Source organism: Peromyscus maniculatus, chromosome 9 (assembly GCF_049852395.1).
Source record: "Peromyscus maniculatus bairdii isolate BWxNUB_F1_BW_parent chromosome 9, HU_Pman_BW_mat_3.1, whole genome shotgun sequence".
Taxonomy (NCBI): domain Eukaryota; kingdom Metazoa; phylum Chordata; class Mammalia; order Rodentia; family Cricetidae; genus Peromyscus; species Peromyscus maniculatus.
Window position 1 is genome coordinate 67,511,473 of NC_134860.1, and position 11,196 is coordinate 67,522,668.

Consider the following 11,196-nt stretch of genomic DNA (forward strand, 5'->3'; position numbering starts at 1 on the left):
GACTGCCACAGAAGTACAGGCAGTTTTCTTGGGGGTCTTCAAAGGAGCTGGTGTCCTGAAAGAAAAGCAGGGCTCACCCAGAGAAGGAGGCAGACAGAGTATTTAGGCAGGATGGTGAGAGAACAAGAGAGTGGGCATAAGGACTTGTCACCCCAGAAGGGAGGGGTGGGGGGCTCAAGGGGTCCTGTTAGGGCCCTTGGGTTCAAATGTCAGAAATTGCACTTGAACTAAACTAAAACAAAGAAAAAAAGAATCGAATTGAAGGTTAACTAGAAGTCAGTGGGGGGTTGGCTCCGGTCCTATTTGGATAGAGAATACAAATTCTGCTCCCAGGTGCTCCCTCGTAGCCTCCCTGTCTGCATTCTTCTGACTGAACCCCCTTCTCAGGCAGCCTCTCCTCACTTAACAACAGACAACTGTCCTGCAGCTCCCTGTGATCCCTCTCCTTGTCCTGGCGCCATAGCAACATACATTCCAACCTGGACTAGCCACACTGGGCAATGTGGACACATCTCCAAGTGGCAGAACCCATAAGAACCACAAGGTGTAATGTGAGGAAATGGTTCTTCAAAGGAAAACTCCATGGCTGTCATGAAATGGAGGGTTGGATGCCGGGCAGACAAGCTTCTGGTAATGCTCATCACCTCACAGAGCAAGATGGGATTCTGAATAAGTCCCGCAGCCGGTCACTTGAGAATGAATGCAGGACTGGTGGGTTAGCATGGAGTCCGGGAGCACTGTATGGGATCTTGCCCATTGCGCCATCTAGGGTGACATCATGGCATAGCAGAGAAACTGAGTGTAAAGCACCTAGTTGGTGGCTCTCCATTGGGCTACAGAAAGGGAGGCAGGCTGAGAGGCAAGGGATCCTTTCACAGTTGTTTGATAGTAGTCGTGACATTTGGGAACGCAGAGCCAAGATGTGAAATCGGCTGTTGATAAGTGTAACTGGCATCCGGGAAGAAGGAAGAAACTCAGTCTATGGCTCTGGAATGGCACTAGCGGCCCTGAGCAAACAGTGGAGGGCAAGTGGGGGATTAAATGCCACTTGGAACGGTCTGGTGGAGGAGTGCGACTTCCTCCTAGAGAGTCAGTTCCTTGAACTTATGGTGTGCATGAAGTAGTGATTCGATGGCTCTAACTTAGAGATGTAACATGAAGACTCCTTACACTGGGTGTGGGGCCCAGCCAGAACACTCCTGGGTTTTAATTATATAACGTTATGATACCTTGGAGGAGAAGGAAATCAACAGCCAAGGCGTGCAGAAACAATGATGTCTTCCTCCTTAGCTTCTCTTTTCCAAGGTTTTTTTTTTCCTGTATCCAGGCACTCCCACTCCACCTCCGGGCAGCCAAGTGCTCTCCCAATACTGCCTACACCCTAAAATCTGCCTCCCCGATACAGTGTCTCTGCTATACAATCGGCCCCCTTCTCCTCATCTCCAGCATTTGACACAGCTCACTGTTGGCAAAAATTCCAGATACAAATTCATCCTGGACCTCTGCTTTAAAAATGATGTTTCATTCTAAACAACCCAAGTCCCACATTTTAGTCACTTTCTGTGAATTCATTTCTGTGTTTACTCTTTTTTAAATTATTGCTATTGGACAGAGGCACGATGGGGGAGGGGCTGTGCCAGTGTGTGCATAGGACAGTATGCGGGTCACAGGACAACGTTGTGGAGTTGGTTCTTTTCTACTTTCATGTGGGCCCTGGGGGTGACACTCAAGTTTCCAGGCTTGCCTGACAAGCGCCTTTACCTGCTGAGCTATGGCACCAGTCCCTTCAGCTCTGTTTTAATTTTGTTTCTTCCAGTTAGAACTGTAACAGGCCCACAGACGTTAGCACAGCCGACTCCATGATGGAAGTGCCATTTGAGCTGTGAAGTTCAGCACACAGACAGCGCCACCTGCCCAAAATGAAAACAAAGACCTAATCCATCGGAGTCCATAGTTACGGGAAGTTCTCTAAATGTACTAAACTTGCTTTTTGGCTTCTGGAGTTCTGCTTCTGGCTAGCAGTTCTTGGTTAACTGAAGTATGTCAACCCAGCACAGGGTTGACATAAAAGCTTTGTGCTTAAAAGCTCACCCTGAGAAAGGTGGGATCCCAAACACCCCGTGTAGTCACAGGCTGGCTAATGAAGACTTCTGTTGGCTTAATTCCAAATCTGAGCAGTCATCTCTGGTGAATACCCCACAACAAGAACCCTGGTGAGAATTTCATAAGATACACTTCTTTGACAGGGAAGGATATAGACAAGGCCTCATGTATCCTGTAAGCCTAGGATGACTTTGACTCAATATGTAGCCCAGGATGACTTTGAACTCCTGATCTTCTTGCCTCTGCCTCCTGAGCTCTGGGACCACAGGCATACACTGCCACATTAGCTTAATAAGGCCTCTGAATTCTCCACAAAGATTAAAAAAAAAAAATGTTGGTCAAAATCTGATATGGGTTCCCTTGCTGAGCTGAGGTGCAGAGACACAATCTCCAGTGACCTCTAGTGGCACATTCCTGGTCTCAGTGTAAGGCTCCAGGAGGACTTGGTGGCAACACACTAGAGAGGTAATGCTCAGAATCAGTCATGATGGGGCTCTGAACCCCAGCCCCCAGCCCCAGAACCCATCAAATCATCTCAAAAGATGTCCGTGTCACCAAAATCCACTTCCCTGAGCCTAGAAGCCTCTTTCCGCCACACCCTCGCCTTCCAGGCTTCCAGAAGAGCCTCCGATGCCCTGCCTCGCTCTCTTTTTTGTTTCTAATCACATTAGTCGCCTAACCAACCAACCTCTCCAGGGATCTCTTTCTAAATACAGAGGGAGGCCAGCAAGACCTCAGCAGCCCTGGGAGTGCAGGGACAAATGCATGCAGGCCACAAAGTCCTGCCCATGCCAACCAAGCCTGGGAAACAGGGCACCCTTAGCCGTTTCTGTCGTCTGAGGGAGAGACCACCCGAGGCTTCCTTTTTGCCCAGCTCTCCTCTCCACCTTGCACCACGGTGCATCACGACTTGGCTCGCGTCCAAACCTTCTGAAAGTGGAAGGCTGCACCCACAGGGCTTGAGAGTGGACAAAAGGATAGAACAAGGGTCTTGTTGGGGGATCCTACATGCAGGACAGGCCACAGGGTCAGAGGCAACGGAGAGCCCTCTTGACTTAGGAATTATGTGAATCAGCTGGATGGTGAAGAGCTCTCTGGAGCTATACAGTAGTCAGTAGTCCTCCCATCTCCAGGGGTTACCTTTCAAGACCCCTGGAGCCAGCCACACATATACATACATACATACATATATACATATATACATACATACATACATACATACATACATACTAATATATATTAGTGATTTTCCAAAGCATATACACCTATGATAATGTTTAACTTATGAATTAGGCACAGTAAGAGATTCTGTTAACTAATAATAAAATAGAACATTATAGCCATATACTAGAATAAAATTGCCAGCATTACTTCTCTTGGGCTTTGGGGTTGTTATCAAGTACAATAAAGATTACTTGGACTGCGGTACCACAATGGTCAATGCGATGACTAGATGACCTCTAAGTGATTAATAGGAAGGTAGTGTACACAGCATGAACACACTGGACAATATGGTGATTCATATCCTGGGTGACAGAGCAGGATGGTGCAAGATTTCTTTGAACTACTCAGAGTGGTGTGCCATTTCAAACTGGTGAATTACTTTTGGAATTTACCATTTGATATTTTCAGACAGTGGTTGACCATGGATAACTGAAACCCTGGCAAGTGAAAGCCCTGGTCGGGGTGGGGGCCTGCTGGAACAGCGTTTGTGTTTGATGTATCCAATTTAGTCACTCATTAATTAAGTGGATGAATTATTTTATGTTCAACAGCTGTATATATTCTTTAAAGTTTCATTTCCACTTCAGGTTTTGTGGTGAAAGTAATTCCTCTCTCTACTCACTATCTCACATGGCAACAGTGAACTTTGCTGGAGTTGAAGACCAGAGAGGAGGAGATAGTTTACAATTGATCTTGGGCACTCAAGCCCATAAACCTGCACTTGAGTTTTCCTGGACTCCAAAAGAGATTAGGAAATAAACAGGTCTTAAAAAGTGAATTCATTTCCAGTATGAACATAGGAGGAGAGAGGGGCTGTTTCCTCTGTGTCTTTGGCAGTCTTACAAATCATAGAAAACACAAGACAAAGGCCAGGAGAATCTGATGTCTGATCTTTGAGAGCAACAGAGCCTTTCTTGTCTCTGGTGGGCGTAACCCAGAGCGCTCGGGTACCATACAAGCAGAAGTCACCAGAGTCACACTGAGATTGTGGCTCTCAAGCTAATGAGAAATAAGGAACTTGGACAAAGAGCTGAACAAAGTGAAAGTTTATTGAGATAAAATAAGAAAGACTCCTGAGGGTAGGAGGGGTCCCAACGGAGGGCATCCACTGAACTGTGTCATCTAGAGCTTTTTACTGGACTTATGGCAGAAACTGAACAAAAGCTGAGATGATTTTATTGAAATTGGTTCTTCTCTGGGCAGATCGTAGGCTAAGCCAATGTGGGCTCACATATTCTTTGTATGCCCTATTAGTCCAACCGGGGAGATAATCACATGCTATTCATCCAATCATAGGAAGAGTCCCATGCTGTGGTCCTCTCGGGTCATTCTTTTTCTCCCTTGGCTTGTTTTACTGGTCCTTGATTAAAGTATGCTCTCTCTCTGTTCCTAGGTTATATGACTAGCTTGCAGTTGGCCACGGCCCTTACCTGTACAGGGAGTTAACTCCTATCCAATATATAGATTGGCTGTGAGGCTGTTTAATAGGGGAGGCCACCGGGCCTCAGGTTGCCTTCACTGACTCCATTCTCTACATGGAGAACACGAGTGTCTCTCTTTAGATTTTAGAATGCCTCCTCTGTCTCCCTCCCCCAGGGTGTGACCCCATTCTCCCTCAGCGTGGAACCATAGCCACAAATCACCCTCAGTCCTACAGAAAACCTTCTTAGGCTTCGACCAGAGAGAGACCTGACTGCTGCTGGTTCTGAAAATGGAGGAAGGGGCCATAATGAAACAAGGAATGCAGAAGCTGTTATTCCTGTAACCTCCTACTTACTATTCCCGCTAACTTATCAGAAAAGTACCTTAATTTATGAAGTTCTTTGTTCCGTTACTGCTTTTAAAAAGCTCATGAAACTGCTTCCACATGGAAGATGGAATTTGGGGGAGCCTGAATCTGTGTTGCCCGGACATGGTCACATGGGCCTCACATTTGACTCCAGAATAAACTCCTAGCATCCCCTTTGAGCTGGGAGCTTTGCTTTTGCATGACTACATCAAGCCCCTAATACTAACGTTCATCAAGCTAGATATGTTCCCTGCTCTTGCAGGCTTCGGTATGCCATTTTATAATCATAAAGCTGTAACTGATCTGTTTGGTGATGTGCTAGCAATGGAAGCCTATCATGCTGTTAAACCCGCTACTTAACCTTCTCGTAACTCCCTTCCAGTTACAATCATCACAGTAAAAAACCCAGGCATGGAGCAGGCAGAAATGTAAAACCTCTTGCCCCAGTCTTGGACAGCGGTGTTGGGAGGCAGCAGATTCACCAGGGAGGAAGCAAGACTTTCAGCATTGTTTAGAAACACAACAAACAAGAGCCCAGCAAGTCATAAGGCCAGCCTCTTCTCCAGCCAAGAGGCAGGAAGCCAGCTGTACACACAGGGCACTTCCCAGGTGGGGTCAGCTCTGGGAGGCCCCACTGGAGACTGAACAGATGCTCCCTGGGTACATGAGAAACTTTGACTGTATTCAACCTGGCCCAGAGGGACAGTGACACCTGTCCCAGATCTGTCTCCCCAGCTTGTTAACGGAAAACAGATGTGTCACACTGCCCCAGTTTGTATGCTACTGTCTGTGAAAGGCCTCAGTTTCCCTGTGTGAAGCCTAGGGGGGCTGTAGTTGTAGTGTCTGTGCTAGATTGACAGAGGAGAACCTTGATTAGGGACACATCATGAACATTTATAAAGACATTTTCATGATGATGCAGACACCAGCGTTCCAGCCTGTGCCACTACAAGCCAGGTTCAGCTACCTGTCACGAATAAGTCGATTAATAGATATAAATTAATAGTAAACGCAGAAAGGGCTTTGTTAAGTCAATACGACCACACTAGGAAGAGACACAAAGAGATCCAGCAGCCTTCCAAGTCTGTCTTCAGGGTCCTGAGCTGAGGTGATGGTTTAAGTAGAGGGTGGCTTAACAAGTTCCAGGGGATAAGTTTCCTCTCTGGCTGGTCCAGGCTTTAATCCTTCTCTTCTTCCAGCATGAGAGTTCTGGAGGAACTGTAGTTTCTTCCGGTCCGGTCCATTTTTTTTTTTTTTTAACAGTCTGACAGTCAAACAGAAGCACACAGTGTTTCTTTAGAACATCTTCATCTCTACCAGCCTGGGTACACCAGGAACATTTACACAACCATGCAACTATGAAGCATTTCTTCTTCTTCTTCTTCTTCTTCTCCTTCTTCCTCTCCTTCTCCTTCTCCTTCTCCTTCTCCTCCTTTTTTCGGCTTTCCGAGACAGGGTTTCTCTGTGTAGTTTTGGTGCCTGTCCTAGATCTCGCTCTGTAGACCAGACTGGCCTCGAACTCACAGAGATCCTCCTGGCTCTGCCTCCTGAGTGCTGGGATTAAAGGCGTGGGCCACCGCCTGGCTTTTTTTTTTTTTTTCCTTCTTTAAAGATGTCTTCCTTAACAACCCCCATTAGAATGTTCTTCTCATGTCTTGGGTTGATTCTTGCCCCCTTCCCAAGTCTATGTCCACCCAGAGCCTATGAATGTGCTCTCATGGGAAACAGTATTTGCAGATGCAGTCAAGGTCAGGTGAACTCATACTGGATAAGCATGGGAACTAAATCCCATATGTCTAGTGTCTTTATAGAAAAGAGAACAAGGCGCAAAGAAATAGCTGAGTGTACACATCCACTCTGCTCCGAAGGCTCAGGGACCACTGCAGAAGAGAGGGCTGAAAGAGAGTGAGAGCCAGAGACAGTGACGACAAGGAACATCTGGACAGACCGGGCAGCTGCACATCTGCATGCGCAGCGATTGTGACAACACATAGGAGACCTGTGCAAACCCAAGCCAGACCAAATCCCAGCGTGGAGAGGGGAGGTGGGCGCACAGTTTCATCCCTGGCCGAGGGACCGATTGGCAATGGTCAGCTGCTGGAAGAAGGGTCAGTTTGCTTTAAGATTTGCTCTAAGAGTGCAGCACTTAATTGAAGGCCATTCAATCAAGAACATTTGGGTAGTACAAATTGACCGTGACAAAACTGGGTGGGAAAGGAAGCGGGTGGAGCTGGGAAGAGTTGGGTGATGGAAGGTAAGCATAATCAAAACACACTGTATGATACTTTAAAGCATTCATATATATACATATATATGTACATATATGTGTATATGTTATATACATGTATATATGTTATATACATGTATATATATGTTATATACATGTATATATATACATATATGTGTTATATACAAAATGTCAAACAAAAGGTAGAAGGAACCTGAGGAATGACACCTAAGATTGTTCTCTGATTTGCAAGAGTGTGTGTGTGTTTGTGTGTGTGTGTGTGTGTATGTGTAACTGAAAGTCTCCACCTAAGTGATGGAAGGGAGGTAGGGAGTGAGAAGGTCAGATTTGGACACTAGAGGGTGATCACTCCATGGATTCCGGAAGAAATGATATAATATAATATAATATAATATAATATAATATAATATAATATAATATAATATAATATAATATAATATAAAATATTTTCTGATACATTGGACTGTATAAACAATAAAGCATAGTGACAATTGTTATGCCTAGACTCAAAATCAACACTCAAAAAAAAAGGACCTTTCCCACATATGGAGCTTGAGAAACATGAATGCTAGTCATGAATCATGAATCACTGAACCACAAGACAGATGGGGCTGAAGAGATGGCTCAGTGGTTAAGGGTACTTGCTGCTGCTGCTGCTGCTGCTGCTGCTGCTGCTGCTGCTGCTGCTGCACAAGACCCTCCTCAGCACATACAGTGGCTCACAACATTCTGGAACTGTTCCAGGGCATCCAACACTGTCTCCTGACCTCTGTGGGCACCAGGCACACACGTGGTGCACAGACATACATGCACACAGAACACTCACACACATTAAATAAGATGTGCAAAAATTATTTTATTTCACTATTTTGTGTATATGAAGTGTTTTGTCTGCATGTATGTCTATGCACACACATGCAGTGACCTTGGAGGCCGGAAGAGGGCATTGGATCCCCTGGGACTGGAGATACAAACGGTTGTGAGCAGCCATGCCAGTGCTGGGGAGCAAATCCAGGTCCTCTGGAAGAGCAACCCATGATCTTCACCAACAAGTCACCACTCCAGCCCCAAAATGAAATATTTAAAAGACAAAAACAACTCAAGACAGAGTCTGTCATAGTTCTAGTTTAACATACCAGTCAAGGAAGGGTGTAGCAGTGTTTATCAACCAGATTATGAAAATTTTATGTACATACATATGTGCACAGGTGTGTGTGTATCTATTGGTCTGTTTGTGTTCTGACTGATTGATTGAGACAAGGTCTCATGTAACAGGCTGGCTTTCAATTTGCTATGTAGCCAAGAGGCTGACCTTGACCCCAAACCCTTCTGCTTCCTCCCCCATTAGGCTGGGATGACAAACGTGTTTCACAATGCCAGAGAAAGTTTCTCCTTTGGTAGAGACTAATTTCTGAGCACAGTCTGGCTCAACCTCAATTAAATAACTCCCCCACAGCTCCTCTTATTTGACCAGATAATCACAGATACAGGAGGATGTTTCCAGATTTGGGATGATTACAGATAGACCACCTACGATAGGACAGTTAGCTGACTCCCTTTGCAGAGGAACAAAGAAAGCATTCCTTGGAAGAGTATGGAAAATTCGGCTGACAATTCAAACGGATTGCTGATGCCGACTGTCACCCAACCATATTACTAAAGGAAATCGATTCTCTGATGCCATATACATTTGGAGAACCGGAGCTAGATGGGCTGCTCTTGGTAGTTCCAAGTGGTTCTGTGGTAGTGACCTCTGCCCATTAAATCCAGAATGGATTGGGCAGGACACCCTTGGATGCAAGAACACTGGATAGAAACTCTAAGTCCTCCTGTAAGCCTCCCCGCTGTACGACACAGACAGAAATCTGAATTTCATTGGCATAATCATCTAGTTTCCTATTGTAGTCCTCAAATAGGATTAGTAGATATATCATATATATTATATCTAAGACCGCTAAGTACACACAAAAAGTCCTTACTAATCCACCTCAAGGGATCTCACTGCTAAACTGAAAAGTTAACTTTTTGTGTTTGTTTGTTTGTTTGTTTGTTTGTTTTCTTTTCTTTTCTTTTTCCATTTTGGGACAGGGTCTCTCTACATAGCCCTGGCTATCTTGGAACTCGCTCTGTAGACCAGGCTGGCCTCAAACTCACAGAGATCCACCTGCTTCTGCCTTCCAAGTGCTGGGGTTAAATGCGTGCATGACCACTGAAATGATGCTGACAGCCATCCTACCAAACTGATTTTGACTGAGCGCAGGTGGGAACCCGTGCCATCTTCAATGTGGAATGCTGTATATATTACACTCCCACACGACTTGCATTACTGAAATTAAAGCAACAGCACACACTGTTTTGAGTTTCAGTGATTGGTTAGCCTGATAGCTCTCAGATACAATGTAGTGAAAAATGTCCCTCTTCTTTCAGCGTTGACTTTAAAACTAGCCATGACAATCTGCTCTGTCCTTCATTGTCTATATAGTCCAGTGTCACAGATGATGACATCTGTCCAGATTCCCAAAGGGCGATCCTCCAGTCTCTAAGCTAACCTTCTCGTGTTCCCCTTAGATCACACATGGGAAAACTTGATTCTCAGAACCTACATTAAAAAAAAAGAAGAAGAAGCTAGGTGTGTACCTGTAGTTCTACAGAAGGGAAGGCAGAGAGAGGGGATTCCTGGCACCCAGCGGCCAGCCAGGGTGGCCGCATTAGTGAGTCCACATTCGATGAGTGACCTTGTCTCAAGAGAAATAATAAATAACAAATGAATGAACGAACAGGCTAGATTAGATGGCATCCTGAGAAACAATAGCAAACATTGGCCTCTGGTTTTTACACACACATACCTGCAGGTACATATCCATCCGTGTGCGCACACACACACACACACACACACACACACATACACACACACACACACACACACACACACACACACACACACACACACACAATTATAATCCCTGGAAAGGCAGACGCTGCACCCTATACAGAACACAGAGGCTTCAAGCATATCAACTCAAGATTATGAGTCTCAGAGCAAGGAATTGAAGCAGGATAGCTAGTTAGAAAATAAAAGAGGACATGAAGCAGGGAAGGGCCCCCTTCGTCCCCTAGTTCTTAATTTTGTCTCTCCTGGGCAGAGCCCCAGGGATTTCTTCATAAGTAACCAGCCACCTGCAAAAGAACTGCCCTCGCCTTCTGGAGAGTCATCGCAGACAAACCTTCTTGCGACCTATGTACAAATAAGTGTCCTTTGGACTCGGGTTTCTATCTGTATTAGCATTCCCTTTTCTACCTGCAAGCCCGCATCATATACCTTTAAAAAGTCCCTTCTTCAAGGATAGAATTCTGAGGGTAGCAAAAATAAATATACCAGCATAGGCTTTGCCAAATACCTAAGCTTAGTTGGATGTGGGGCAGCTTCAAACCCCAGGGTCACATGTGCAGCTACTTCTGGGAGACTGGGGTGCATTCCGGCCCTGATGCCCACACTTGAGTCTCTTTAACTGAGTCCTCTAAATTTGCTGACTTTGCTTCATTCTCACTCACTCTGATATTTTTTTTTTTCTGTGGAGGAAATCCAGAAGCCAGCGGAATCTGAGTAGAAGCCATAAGGCAAGAAGCAGGATGGCTTCAGTTATTCCGCCTGCAGTATAGAATTTCTTATTTAACTGAATTTCAAGTCCACTTGTGTAACATTACCAGAGAGGGCAGGTGACCCAAATTGGGGCTAGACCGAGGATTCTGTTTTAAGATGGAGAACAACTGGTTCTGTGCCAGCATGTTTTACTTGATAAACAGACAGTTATAAAGCTCTAAACATAAAAAT